This window comes from Zonotrichia albicollis, chromosome 6, assembly GCF_047830755.1.
Source record: "Zonotrichia albicollis isolate bZonAlb1 chromosome 6, bZonAlb1.hap1, whole genome shotgun sequence".
Lineage (NCBI taxonomy): Eukaryota > Metazoa > Chordata > Aves > Passeriformes > Passerellidae > Zonotrichia > Zonotrichia albicollis.
This window is the reverse complement of record NC_133824.1, coordinates 34517288-34532703: the sequence shown is the minus strand read 5'-3', so window position 1 is coordinate 34532703 and position 15416 is coordinate 34517288. Positions and strand designations below refer to the sequence as shown.

The 15416-nt window shown below is 37.2% G+C and overlaps 1 long non-coding RNA gene across 1 annotated transcript in view; it reads left to right on the top strand.

Moving 5' to 3' along the window:
- LOC141729253 (uncharacterized) overlaps nucleotides 1–15416 on the top strand; it is a 148684-nt gene that overhangs the window by 101691 nt on the left and 31577 nt on the right. Inside the window, exon 2 of the long non-coding RNA XR_012580640.1 lies at nucleotides 4928–4991. This is a non-coding gene — a long non-coding RNA (uncharacterized LOC141729253). The remainder of the gene's footprint in view (nucleotides 1–4927; nucleotides 4992–15416) is intronic.

Below are 15416 nucleotides of genomic sequence, written 5' to 3'. Positions count from 1 at the left end.
CCTTGTCTTAAAATGGGCTATGAGCGACAACCATTAGACACAGATTTTTTGCATGAAGTGTCTTTTTGTAAAATTTCATTCCATTCAAGATCCTAGAAAAAGACACTTCTAAAATGCAGTGTTGGTCTGGAGAAGATCATCTGGAAAGGTTTTGTTGTTTTTTTATTTATTTTGCTTCAGCTTTACTTGGTTTTGCTTGCCTGTTTGTTTAAAGACAGATGGACAAAGAACAAGAAACAGAGTTAAGAAAAGGAAATTGTTGTTGCCTTAATCTCAGACTTTCGACAAGAAGCAACGTTCCCTGTGATTTAGTATGGCAGTTGGAATTGTGTCTTCTGAGAGAGAGTGTAGATTACAAAACCTTCCTTCCTTGTGGCTGCAGACATTAGTCAGCCCCAGCTTACTCAAGACAGCAGCAGGGATTCATTCCACAACTGTAATAATTCACAAAATAAAATGTTTGTAGGTTTTGGGGTTTTTTTCCCAAAGATCTGATCTAGTGTCAGCAGTCTCAGCAATAAAACTCTCATTGCCTAAGGAGTAGTGTATGAAACAACAGCTACAAAGAATTCATCCCATTCCTGTCTTCCTGGACTAACAAATATGAGATCTATTGTGTCTGAACAGCACTCTTGAACTTAGCAATGTGAGTTGTAGTGGCTAGTCAATTAGCTTTAGTTGCTTTCAGTCCATTTTAAAGGGAAGTGTGGCCTGATAGATTTTTTTGGGTTAGTTTTGGGTTTTTTTACTACTGAGTCCTTGCTGCTCCAGAGAAATCACTTCAGCAAGCCAGCTGGGAGCTATCAGCTCCCAGCCTAGTCTTTTATATAATGGCCAAAGTCACAGAGAAGGTAAAGGTAGAAGAAATAAGGAAGATTGTTTCTCACATCTGAATAGAGTTTTGTTTACAAAGTTTACATCTCCATCAAATGAAGAACTGCTTTCATTGGAGAGTTTGGAACCTAACACTGGTCTATCAGTAAGACAACTCTTAGATTATCCCTTGGAAGACAAGGCAAACTGGCCTGTGTTCACCATCTCTGTGACACTCATGGTTTCAAAGACCTCAAGTCGCATCTTTTCCAGGCTCAAAGAAATCATGGACTCACAGTCACTCATCATTTGAAAACAAATCCCAACCATTTTCCAAATCTTTTCTATTTCTATTATATACTTTTTAAGATGAGCAGAACAGAGCTGCAACCACACAACTGCAGCATAGATTTCTAGAATCGTATAATGCTGCTCCCTATTTAATTCACTCACTTGGCCCTAACAACTAGAATATATTTAAGACTGTTGCTCAGCACTGAAATCATTTTCCCAAAACTTTTTATTCTGCATGAAACATCTCAATCTTGCATGATCACAATAAGCTTTAAGCCCATCATTTTGTATAAATCAATATCAACCATATAAATTGTTAATTTTATGTTATGAAAGGAACTCTATAAATGAGAAACTTTGTCATGTCTCTGAAGCATACCCATAGCTTCAGCTCAAACATGTTCCAACATGCTCTCATATTTTGATCTACTATTTGCAGGTCATTCTCATGGGATGGAAAGTATATACATGTGTATATAAATAATAAACAAATACTTTTTAAAATGCTTTTTTAAGCTCATGTAGCATTCATGGAGGATAAGGGCTGACTGTTCGGGGTGAAGATAAAGACTACTACTTACAGAATGGAAGTAGAGCAAACCTTCCTTACACAACCTGCCCTCAGTTAGAGCTGGGTGAGTGTTTCAAAAGAAAGTATTTTAGATTCTAGTCTTACCTTCTCATCCATCGAAAAATGACCTAATACCTGTAAAGGACCTTCATGACATCTCTGGGACACCAAGCTGACTCAAAGGTCTGCTGGTTGCTTGGGCAAATATTTAACAAGCTCAAAATAATATCATCTCATCTTTTCACTCTGCACATTTTCGTTAGAAAGATGTGATTATCAGCAAGCTCAAATTCATGTTGTTGTCCATGTGAAATTAGAAAAATAAAAATCCTTCTGAAGCCCACTCCATTCCATCTTTATATGTTGTCAAAGCTGGAAGTAGCCAGCTGTAACGCTGATTTTCCACCTGTCAACTTATGCGAGTCCACCTATACACATACATAGTGTTTTGTCTGTCTTTCCTGCATCCCTCTTTGCATTTCCCAAAACGTGTAGTATGCATCAGGCTTCCCTCACATCTAGGTTAGAAGAAAAACATGTTCTGATCCTATGACTGTGTGTGGGAACATTTCCCATGGCCAGCTGATGGTAGTCTCCATCCACTGCTCCCAGTGCCTCAGGGAAGCCAAGGGGTGTCCCAGCATTGAGTGGCTGCAGCTCAGCCATTATTATCTCCCTTGGACTTTTGAGAAGATAGGACTGGTTGCCTCTGCATATCATTTTAAAATTCTTTTTAGTCCTGAAGGCAGCACTGAAATTAATAAAATTGTCTCAATTTTTAAAAATGTACAGGTAAAACACTTCAGTGTGTAGGTGTGCACTTACTGTGCACAATTTCACAATTTAAATTTTTTATAAAAGATAATTGTTTTTTCTGATGTTTGAAATTGATAATATCACAATGTGCATGATGAAAAGCACAAAGGCTATATATGTATCTGGAACTGAATATAAAAACAGCCATGAGAAACATGTGAGTAAAAATGTTAAACAAACTCTTGCAATCTCCAATTTCATAGTACAGTTTTGTCAACACACATTTCATCCTTCCTCAAGTCACACAAAAACCTCCTTGCATTTTATAATCTAAAATCCAAGAGGTGATGACATCTCACTGAAAAAAAGAGCCAACAAAAAAAAAAGTGGGGGAAAAGCAAACAAAACTAAATTTACACCAAAATGTAAATGTGTTTCTTCATTTAAAGTATTAGGAACCATATTCTTTCAGCTGCTGAAAAGACTGCAGATAAAGACAGGGGAGGTGAAGAGGGATTAAGCACTGAAAGAAACTAAGATGCCAAAAGAAATGTACAGCTTGTGTGGGGATCAGGGACTCTTTTCTCAGCAATGTGTTCATAAATTTTATCCTGAGTGTATATCGTGAGCAGAAAGGCAAGGATTTAATATTGCTGGCAGTAAGCCAGCAGTATGTTAGGAAGGTTTTATATTAACTCCCCACATACCACTCTGCTTGTGCACCTCAAATTGACCACACAGTGCCTTGCTGCATCCATTCCAGCTCCCCCTGTCCAGACCTATTGGCCCAGAGGGGGCTTATACAACACCTTGCTGCCCCAGCCCAGAAGGTCACCAGTGACTGCCATCCACACCATAATTCTCACTTTCATCTGAAACTCCCTGCAGCCTCTTTTGCTAAATCTTGGCTCCCTCATGCCAAGTCCCAGTAACTTTTTGACTTTTCACCCCTGTTGCTTTCACAGCAGCCAGTCCTGTTCCTCACTTGTCAAAGGAAGAATACTGGAAACCACTCAGCCAGGCTGAATTTGAATCAGCAGCCAGCTCTACACCCTGTTTAAAGTCACTTGAGCCACTCAGCCTGTAAGAACTATTAATCTCTATCTGGAATTCCCATTAATTCTCTAGACAAGAAGTTACTCTTTAAGGTTTTGTATATTATAATGTGCATATCTCATAGCACCAAAATGCTAAAGCGATGAAGACTATATAAGTAATCTGCAGATATAGAGAGAATGCTAGCTCATAGGAGTATGAAAACTGAATGGCATGATGTATTTTATCAAAGCTGAGCTAGAAGTTACCTTGTTGCTTGAGGAATGTATTCTGAATATTTTCTTAACCACAGGCATATAATTCATGTCATAGTGCCAGATTCAGTCACTTAAGGACTGACAAATGTATTACCCTGAATTTTAAGGGAGGCATAGATCATATTTTAGATTTCTGAACCACAGTGAATTCTACTGTCAATTCAGTGAAACATAAGATAGTACCTAAAAAGAATAGGAATTTCCAGTTTAATTAGTTTGCAGCCAGTAACATGATTCTCTTTTTACTGAGGATGAACTTTGTATCATAAGGACTCCAGTAGGCATCACCCATTTAGGCATGGAGATTTGGCACTATATGTGCTTCCATCAGTCCTGGTTTCTAGGTCACCCAGCTTAGGGTGCAGCCTAATTACACTGGAAATTGTCTAGTCAAGATGACTGGGCTGGAGCAGCTTGGAGGCATCAAAGCCAGCTCCTTGCCTTAGGACATGGTTTCCAGCCCCAGGATTACTGTGTTAGCTATGTTTAGCAAAGCTGAACACAGTGAGTCACAGCAGAAATTATAGTATTTGAAGTGAAAGTCCTGCTGAGAGATGTTTTTTAAAAAAAAATGCTCAAACTTTTTGTTTGAGAACTGAAGGAAGCACCATGTGATTTTGAGAAAAATTGAAAGAACATAGAAAAGGAAAAAAAACACTTGCCATGAGACTGCAAAGATTTTCAAAAAGAAAATACATCAGTATTTTTTTCCCAGTTCAAACCCAAGTAAAGGTTAGTTGCAATACTTTAGCTTAGAAGTAAGCATATAAATAAATTATAAATCTATACATATTCTTTATAATGATTCCATATGAAATTTTAATAACAAGCCCATTCTTCCTGTCTTCTTTGTCAGTAAAGCCTGTCTTTAGCCAATGCATGTTTTATTATTTTGAGAAAAGCAATTAGCTATTTAGCTGGAAGCACTAAACTCAAGTGTCACTGAAAGGAGAATGGGAAAATTTTCTCTCTTAGGAGAAAGCAATCTAGTTTTTAACAAAGACTGAACACTAAAACTTTAGCTGAAGGCAGCAGAATCCAGCTTATATACACTAAAGGTTTTTGTCACCTGGATTTCCATTTTTCTGTCATCAGCTCTTCATTCAGCCTCTTTTAAAATCATTTCTTAGTTACATGAAACACTGGTTCCTGAAACATGAATTTTGTTATTCATCCTCAGGAGGCAGCTCAGCGAATTCTGTCTGAATCAATGAGTGGAAACAGATTCTACATGAATCAAACAGGTACACAAAGATTCTTCTAATTATATTATAATCCTCTGGTGGTGTTTGTATTTTGTATGCATGTTTATAGAGCAGTGAATACAATACATATGGGCCTGTAACCACAGGAGAACAATGCCCTTTAATGGACACTATCAGAAAAATGCAAGGCTTTTGTCACCTTCCTTAGTAGTTGGAGATTCTCCACCTCACCATTTATATTTAAGCAGTTATTTCAAAGCTAGGTTTATACCACCAGTGTCTACATAGGGCCTAGGTTATGTTTACAAACTTAATAAAATTAATAATTATTATTTTGTTTGCTATGGCAAACCCACTACTGGAGGGTGCCCATAGGAACCCAAAGGAATGCTGGAAAGCTTCATAGAAAGGGAAGCAAAGGAGAACATTGAAAACCCCAAATAAAGCCGAATAGACTCACCTGAATTACCCAAAGTGAAATTTGGCATGGTACAATTATCCACCCACAAATCAAGTTCACTGTCTGTTATGAGAGCCCTTATAGACTTTGTTAAGGTACAACAACTTTTCTACCACTCAGCTGATTCAGCCAGAAGGAAAATGCCACCTACAGATTTCTAACATCCATTCAGCTGTAAATGCTTTTTCTGGGCCTCCTCAGTAAAATACTGCCTGCCTGAGTCTAGTTATCTAACAAGATCTGATGAACGTATGCTGCAAGACATTACTACTTTAGAAAAAATGTTCTTGATACTGTTACAAATGCTTCCACAGCTGTGAGTTTTCCCAAAAGAGAAACTGTCTTTACAGCAACTATTGTGAAAAAATCCTGACGCATATTAAGGTTTTCATATCCTATTTATTCCACAGTATCTTTCAATCTCTTTAAAATTCCCTGCTTGCAATCTATTTTGCAGCCAGCTCCATGAAAGCACTGTCACTCCCCCTTCTGCCTTTCTCCTTAAGGTTGCTGGTAACCCTACGGTGAAGGAGGTGACTATTAACCTATGAACACATCTGGCTGTGATACGGTTCTTCACAAACACTACCTTAATACACAAGAATTCTCAATTATGTAGAACAAATGTGTTAAGATTAAAGGTGCATCCTCATTTTTTCCTCACACACCATGTTAATTCAGTAAAGTATGGTTTTTTAACTACATCTCATTCTAGAAAATACTGAATTTGATGATGTCTTGCAATATATGTCAGATGTAGGCTGGGAACAAACCTTTTGTAAGCTCTATCCTAGGACTTGCAGGGTGCTGTACCATACCACTTAAAACGGAGGCACCAATGAATCATACTAGTTCCTTTCAAAATTATGTAATTCTTCAATTCAGTGACATTATATAGTACCTTCAAGGAGACACTTAGCAGAATAAACTACTTGCTATCTGCAAACAAGTCTCCTCACCTTCTTGGGTTCCAAACAATCTTAGATTCATTGGTTATTTCAAGATCAATTTCCATAGCCTCAGAATAGCATAAAATTAAGTCATCATTAGGAATTGACCAGGGCATAATTCCAAAACTGCAGTTATATGAATTTTAAAAAGCTATTGGGTGTGTGTGTGCGTGCACGCGCGCACGTGCTTGTGTATGTATGTGTGTGTGCACATGGGTTGATGGATAATTATGTGATAGTTTAAGACTTGCTCCCTGATGTGCCTGATCATGAAATTCAGAACTTTTATAGCAATGCAAACAAAACCTAAGATTACTCAATCCATTAGAATTGAGGAAATCAAAGGCTGAGATGACACAGGCAGAGGCTTGAAAACCATGTCTCCTTTTCTAGATCTCTACTGCACTTTAAAATCAAACACATGAAAATGGAATTTCTGTGGAATCTTTTTACATTCCTTTACTGTCTTGGTTTGCAAGATATTCCCTTTAGAAAGGATCAACTCTTGTAAACGGTGTGTGTATTGCTATGTAGATTAGATGGAGAAGAAAAACAAAGAGAGAGAAGCAGTATAAAGAAGATAGACTCTGAAAAGGTAAACATCACCTGTGAACCACTCTGTGCACCACTGATTTGATAATTACTTATTTCTAGTGTGATCACTTTAGAGCTTTCCATGAACATGGCATGGGATGGCAGAGAGCAGCCATCCCTAGACATGATCATGCAGGCTTTCCTTTTCATGAGCAATTCATTATACACACTTTCAATTAGCTGTCAGTTTTAAACTTTTGTACCCTGTTTTAAACAAAATGAACAATGCTTTAAAATGTGTGTGAAAAGCTGAAGTATCTTTATTAAATGAAAGATACTCTGAATATCTGTAAAAATTGTGGATAATTGCCATGTCTTCCATAAAGCATTAAGCCATCAGAAAAACAATTATTCAACTTAGTGGCTCAAGCACCATGAAAAGCAGGATTTGGATCCGAGTTCTTATTCTAGTTCATCGAAGTAATTTTATTCTCTTAAGCCTATTGCAATGGGTCAAGGAACCTCCTGGAAAAAAGAGTTTGTGAAATGTCTGGCACTTGCCTCTTCTGCTTGGACTCTCTGGGGGTCCAGGAATGGATGTAGAATTTGATCAGGAAAAAGGAAGCAGGAGAATTTTTTGAATGCTTTCAACATTCATGATTCATAAGTCCTGCTTGACATTGAGTTGCATATGAAAGCTCAAGATAGATCAACTTTGCGCATGAGCAAGCTAAAAAAGAAAGTTCAGGCTGATGCAGGAATTCATTGAGTGTCATTTTAAAAATTCTAGACAGGCATCTTATTATGGCCAAATCAGAGTAGTTCCAGACAAGACTTCTGAACTAAGACATTTAAAGCACCTAAGGACTTTCTGAAAAATCTATCTCCCTCAATTTCCCATTCCTTCTAAATATGATTATAATCTAGGAAATGCTTCAATTCAAGAGTAAAATTAATTCTTTGCAACTTTCTCCCCTACTATATGTACAGAAAAGATGCTCTTTTCTTCAGCAAAAAGCAGTATCACTAAATAAATAGCCCCACACAGATATCATTCTCCAAACATGGAAACCATTTCAGTGGCAGCTTTGCAAATTCCAAAAGATGATAGTGTATTTGTTCTGACCAGTGGTTTGAAGCTCAGAAGAACTTGCTTTTCTGAAGTTGTTCCATTGTGCTTTTGATAACAGAAGGCTATCAGCAGAGAGGCAGCTGCTAAAATGGTTCAATCAAAGATTAATGTCGTAACCACTCATGCCATGCCCATTTATCTAGTCAAAACTTTTCTATAGTGTGGAATATCTCCAGAAGGAGGAAATTTTTTGTTGTTTTTTAAGCACTATTTGAGGAAAATCATCTAAGAAATTGTATTCTTATGTTCATTCATTTTGTGATGATCCAATTGGATCAACAAGCAAGTAAATTGGTTTTCTGTTCTCATGGCTTCTGGTCCACTTTTCCCCTCTCCCTCATAGTTCAGCAAGCAAACCAAGAAGTCAATTATTTGCACAGCCCCATGTGAAGTTTTTCACACTAGGCATAGTGCTTGTGTTTCACTATCTTACTTGTCTTCAACGTTCTTCCTTTCAGGAGCCAGATTATGGCCTCATAAAGTTGTAGGATGCTACTGAAATGGCTTAAAACTAGTAGCTATTAAGATAAGTTGCAGTATTAATTGAATTGTCTCTCTGTTTTTTTTCCATTTGGAAAGGAAAATGGTACAGTCTCCTCCTTATAACTGTGTGCCAGTGTATACACAATGAGCTTTTAGCCAAATTCCATGGTCTGTCTTTCTGCATGCGCAATTGTTTGTCTTGCATTCCATGTTTCTGGGCACATGTAAAATATTTTTATGGATTATTGAACTATATCATTATCCATAGATCTCGCTCTCCAAAACTAGGAGTGAATAATAGATCTCTATTCCCCAAATATTATTCATCCTACTACAATGGGAAGCCACCAGCTGGAGCAACCCTTGTCAGACCAGACATTGTCATTCCAGCTCTTTTTGGGGCTCATTTGCATTAGCCCTCAGTGACAGCAGGACTAGGTAATTTGTGAAGGTGCCTGGTGGGTCCAACCTTGGCCCCCTACTTCCAGACTGCCACTTTCCCAGGGGCCTGCAGCACAGTGCCCTCAGCCCAACACTACACAGTAATTACTACAGAGTAATCTCTGCTCTCCAACCCTCTTTTCAGGAGCAAAAGCCCACAGAGGCACCTAGAAGCCATAAATCCTTCCTGAAAAATATGTATCCAGCAAGCCCCTGATAAATGACACCCATCTAGGGCCACACTAGCCTTCTGAATGGAAAATTAGTGATATTGGATTTTCTTGGGTGCTGTGTGGGTTCACCAAAGACTTGAAGCTGACAGTTTAAGTTCATTCCAGCTGCAGAAAAAATAACAGTCAACAATCTCAATCTTGGATTTGATTCACCAAATCTCTTTTGTAGAAAGAGTAAAACAAATGTAAGAGAAAGATTTTTGTGTAAAATTCTTTCTATTTCACAAAAATTTGTTTTACTGGCTTAGTTTTAATCTCAAAACAGATGCGTGCAGATGGCAATGAGTATTCTGACCAGTAAACTCACAAAGCCTCATTCTGGCACTGCATGCATTTAGAACTCCACATCATGGAAGCTGACCCTTCCCTTCAAGGAACTGGGAACACACATTGTTCGGTAAGCAAAAGAAGGCAAGCACAGTGCAGTGGAGCATAATGAACAAAACCTCATTAGGCACATCTGTCTTCAGGACAGCTCCCAATAGTAAGAAGCGGTTACACTCAGTATCAGCCTTCTTCATCTGAGTACTGGAGTAAAATCAGCAGGACCCCTGAGCAAATTCAGATGTCTTAGGTAAAACAACTTCTTGTATATGTCCCCCTCTATCCCTGTCTGGCACCCCTACCCTGCAGACAAGGACAGAATTAATTTGCCATTTTCTATTCACAGCAAATAAAGAATACAATGTTCGCTTTGCATTATTTTCATCTTTCATCTTAATTATCACTGTGGAGACTACAGAAATCATTATCTTTATTATGATGAATGTCCAATTAGCATTTCCCATATAAATTTCAGATCATGAAGGGGGCTGTAATGGATAATGCAAATTCCTAATGGTCTTTTTTTTCCCTAGCTGAAAAATTGAGGTGCTTAACAAAATGAAATTTAATCTAAGCCATTTTGAAACAAGTCAAGAAGACAAGGAGGAGGGAAAGAAGAAACTGAAACTAAATCTTAAAAATGGGCATATTTTAAAAGACCTTGCTTTTACAGCCCATTGCTCAAGCTTTTTCCTCCAGATAACTAAACACTTGTCTGGCTGTGCTCAGTAAGTTTTAAACTATTGTGAAAGCTGATAGAAGCAATTTCTTTTATTAGTTCTACCATTTACTAAATCAAAAAATTATTCAAGTAAACATCCTGTTGTCTCTAATACAGTATTTTAATTGATTCCCATCTATCACATGTAGTGTGAAATTGCCAATAACTACATCATAGCCATTGCAAGGCAGTAAGAGACACAAATCCTCCGTGGTGCTGGTTGAGGCACTGAGGTGTGGGTAGAGATATGACAGATGAATTCCCTTGGGATAGTTTTGGGTTGGGCAAAATTAATTCAGCTGGCTGTTTTAGCAGCATCTCAAGTATTATTTGCACAAAGGAGTAAACAAATCATGGGGTCTGTATAGTCTAGCTTGTCATCTCTAATTATGAATGGTAACTATTTCCCCGAGCCAGGAAAAACCAGACCTTTGCAGATGCCTTTCTATCTAAGCCAGCAGATAATTGTGGTAACACAAAGGAATACTGTACCTGGTCCAAAAATGAAGTAGGGATTAGCTGTCTAGTCCCTTTTGCTTTTTTTATCTCCTCTTTCCTTCTTTTTTTCCAGAAACTTTTTTACCCCTTCTTCTAGCCCATGCGGCCTGGAAGTAGCTCTTCCCACTTTCTAAGGGCCATATCCCATGGCATAAGTGAACATACACACCTGCACACACACACACCCATACTCTCTTTCTCCTTTCCTCTTCCCCACACACTTTCCTATCCTTCACCAATAGGTTTAAAGATACAGGTTTCATATCTTGTTGATGGGATATGCAAGTAGAGGTGCTGCATTGGCTTCATGAATTGCAGTGAAAGAGTTTGGCAGCCTTGGGATGGTCTCCTTCCGAAAATGCCATTTCAGTCACCAGCCACGGTAAAACTGCTTCTAGGAGGTAATGACTTACAGCATGAAATTTCTATTTTATAGCAAAATATTCTGTTAATTACCAAGCAAATTGTCTCTCTAGGAAGATATTATTTTCTGAGAGGAAGCTGTTCAATTATTTGTAGTGTGACTTTCTGCAGTCTGTTCAATCTTTATTCTTGTCAGGACATGAAACAGAATTCTAAGAATTTTTACTTGGCTTTCATACTGGTACAGGCTGCTTGTCCCACATGGTCTTGTTGCATATAACAACTTTTATATATGCCAATCATTTATAAGTCTTTTTAGGCCTTCTTGGATCTATTAAGTGAAGAAGTATGATTCTTGTTTTTTTATTACTGCATTATAGTATGATATAAATCTAAGTTTAGTTCTAGCACATGTGGTAGATGCATGATATTGAATAAGAAGAGCCTAATAAGCCCAGTTATTTTCATTTCATTCTGTGTGTTTATTATTCATAAAAATGTGTAATTCTTTTCTGAAACCTCCTTCAAGCTTCATCTCAATCGTGTCTCATGGCACCAACAATTAATATTCATCTTAAAAAGCACTTCTTCACATCTATTTGCATAATAATTTTCACAAGTTTTCATTTGTTTTTCTCCTTGAGAAAGAATCGGGAAGATTATCTCACTGACTCTGATTTCATCCTTTTATATTACCTTGTTTCTTTTGTTTTCTGCAGCTGTTGAATAGACACCATGCCTCCTTACTGAGGAGATTTTTGTGTTTCCAATATTTTTTTGTGCTCTTTTCCTGACTCTTTTTATATACATCTGGGTGTTGAGAAGTACAGTCCATCTTTTAGGCGATTAGGAATTTTCTTACTCTAGGGTCATGTCTCCACTGCACCATAATTACATGACATGATTACACCCTTCCTTCACTTATGTATTCCTTACAGAAGGGAGATGTGTTTTGGATGCACAGTGACAGATTTACAAAGGTTTTAACTGACTTAGGAGTCACTTAGACCAGAATCGTACATGTGATAAACTTAACTGAGCTTTACAGAAAATAATTTACATCTTTACAAATTAATCAAAGGGAATTCAATTTAAGATAATGAACTTCTGTGTATCATTTTCACTTCTTTTTAGACTGTTTTTTAATGACACTGTACAACTTTGCTCTATGGGGCTTTTTTTCCCACTACTCTATTTCAGTATAGTTGACAGAAAAGTAGATTTATCCAAGATTCAGATTTTGCTACGTTTCACAGAAAAAAATCCCTGCTGTCTACTTAAGAGGTCCTTCCACTTGAAGCTTTATTCACAATTTCACATTTCATTTTTTTCCAAATCATTACATTTTCACTTCACTCCATGTCTATACAAATTGTCCAGTGTTAAATATAGGTTACTTATAATATTACTTTGTCTTTAGCCACTGAAATAAATTATTTTTCTGAATAAAGTCTCTCTCTATGGTAAGGTCTTATTACCTTTGGCCAGAACAACATGGATAGATGGATATAACAGAAAGGACAGGAGATCTACAAACAGTGAAGAATATATAATATCAAGTTAGGGTCTGCTTATTAAACAATGAAGGAAAATGAATTTATAGTTCTATAATTCTAAATTATGGTCTCTTAAATGCCCATCAGAATATAAGAGAAGCTGGGACAGTTTTACTGCCCTAGCAGATAAATAACCATACAGTCAAGCATTCCTGATGGAAAGTGCAGGAGCAAATTGATGGATGGACATCTGCAGCACAGCAGCTGATTTTTCAAGTTAAATTCATTAAGATACCTTAATAGTGATTGGCAAGTTCCTTCAAACAGAACAGCAAATAGGTGAACAGGAGTCTGCTTAAGAAGCTGTCATGTCACTGATTAGGAGTGAAAGCCATGTCTAATCTATTTGCTGGTAAATCTGCTGTTAAGCAAACAGATTTAGCTATTTCACATTGAAAACAAAAATGTGTTCCAGTGAAGCCAGGTGTTACCTGGAACATTCTAAGCCTAAGCATTCTGGGCACACCTGTGTGAGACAGCTTCAAAATGCTTGGAGTCTACAAGTAGAAAAATGTTACAGACTGTGCTCTAATCTTTAGAGCCAAAGAAAAGAGCTAAGAATCTTTGCATTTGTTTACATCTCTGTCCCCTCTCTTTTCTTGAAATTTCATTGTTCAAGCCTGTCCCACTGTCAAAAGCAGCCTAAATGGTGACAACCTGCTTATATTTTGATTGCAAGATTTAACCTGTTAGATACTGTTCCCATGCAACTGGAACTAAAGGAAATATTGACTGTCATGCGTACAGGAACAGAACATTAAGGATTTAAAAGTCCTTGCATCCAAAATACTTAAGTATATATAAGTAAGTACAAAGGTGACCACAGCAAAAGCTATTTTACAGAGAATGTAGATTCAGTACCATACTCAGTCTTTAGATACTTGAAGAAATCCTTTCAACGGCTTTATAAGGCATTTCTTTCTTATAAGCCAGGTTTAGTAATAGAAAATAATTGGCCTACTAACAAATATTTTGCTGGTTTTTTCCCATCAGAATAATAGTATTAAAAATAACAATATGCCTTTGCATCAGTAACTCTTAGCACCTCCCTTGAGTAACTCTGTTCTGTTCACATAGACATATTTACATGAGACAGGAAAAATTTTATAGTGGAGACAGGGAAGATAGTATAAACTTGAAAAACTACTAGCAGGGAAAATCTAAGTAGTCTAGTTCTTAACAACTGTCAGACAATTTTGAAATAAGATGCCTCTGAAACAATTTTCTTCATGACCCCACAGGTAGTAATTTACTTATGTGCTGGAGTGCAAATGGTTTGGATAGTCTTTTAATTCAACTATCCATATATCCATGGACATTTCCCTATCCATATTTTAATTGTAGTTAATTTTGGCTCACTGACAAACATTTTGCGCTTACTTCCCATCAGAATAATGAGTCAAATAGATTTTCTCTCTCATGGAATGCCACTAGAATTTAAACATTTTACAAAATATGTATATATAGGAGTGTAATATAGTGACTGTTTAAAAATATTTAACAATAACCTATAACAAAAACTTCTCTAACTGGTATCTGCAGTGTCAGTGTAGGAGGGCATGGTCATTAGCAGATAATAAGATCATCTTTCCTTAGATTGATAATTAAGATACATTTTTTATGAACTACACAATTTGGGAAAAGAATTTCTGTCCTGTGAAAGGCAGTATGAGTTCTTTAATGAATGCAAGCAGCCTGGGTTTTCATTGTATACATCCTGTGAAAGCTCATACTGCACACACACTCCTCACTCTTTGCTTCCCCACATAAATCACACATTTCTGAGGCACAGAATTTGCCCGGTTTTCTGAAATTCCTGCCAGATGTCATTCTACTTTGTCACTCAAGAACATAAACAGTCTGGTGCCAGGAAGAAGTTTTCCTCTTTTTTTTTCTGACTCAAAAAAAAAGTACTGCAGAACTTCCCTGTTACACAAAGCTATACCAGTGAAAACCTATTCCATTTAATATTAAAAAATGCTCATTTTTTACAGTAGCTCCTAATAATATTTACTTAAAAAAATAAGCTGTTGCCTGTAAGTTAGCCATCATGAGGCAAGTGGTGGAGTATTTAGTAGAATATTTTTCTTTCTAGAAAATGCCATTTTCTTCAACAAATATCTGACAAATTTTGAGCCATAAAACTTAAGTAAAACATTTTGTGTCTGTCAGCCTGAATCTGTATATTCTATCCTCATGATCATTTTTTTAAATAAAAGAATGATTTGGGAAGGATTCTACTTTAACAGTCCAAAGCTAGAAATATATATGATCACATTTCATTAAAAGCATGCATAATTCAAGCAGTGTTCTCTAGTTGTCCTTAGTAAACCTGCACAGGATGCAGAAGAATGGTTATAATTTTATTCATATGAGAGAAATGAAAAGATACAGTGGCATTCTAAATATTAGGTAAACATTAGTAAAAAATAGGTAGACACATCAGGCAACCAGGTGAGAAATTGGCTCATTGTTTGGGTGCAAAGGATTACAATAAATCACTTTATATCAGGCTGGTGACCAGTGGCATTCTTCAGGGCTCTTTTCTAGGGCCAGTTTTCCTCAGCTTCCTCATAGGAAGTTGAACAAAGACCTGTGCCAGATTCTGCACCTGTTTTGGGACAGCCCTGGATGCGGGGACAGACTGGGGAATACAATGCTGAGGAGTGATTAAGGTGAATTGGCTTGTTCAGCCCAGAGAACAGGAGGCTGAGGGGAAATATTGTGGTCTACAACTTCCTCACAAGGGGAAGCAAAGCATCAGGTACC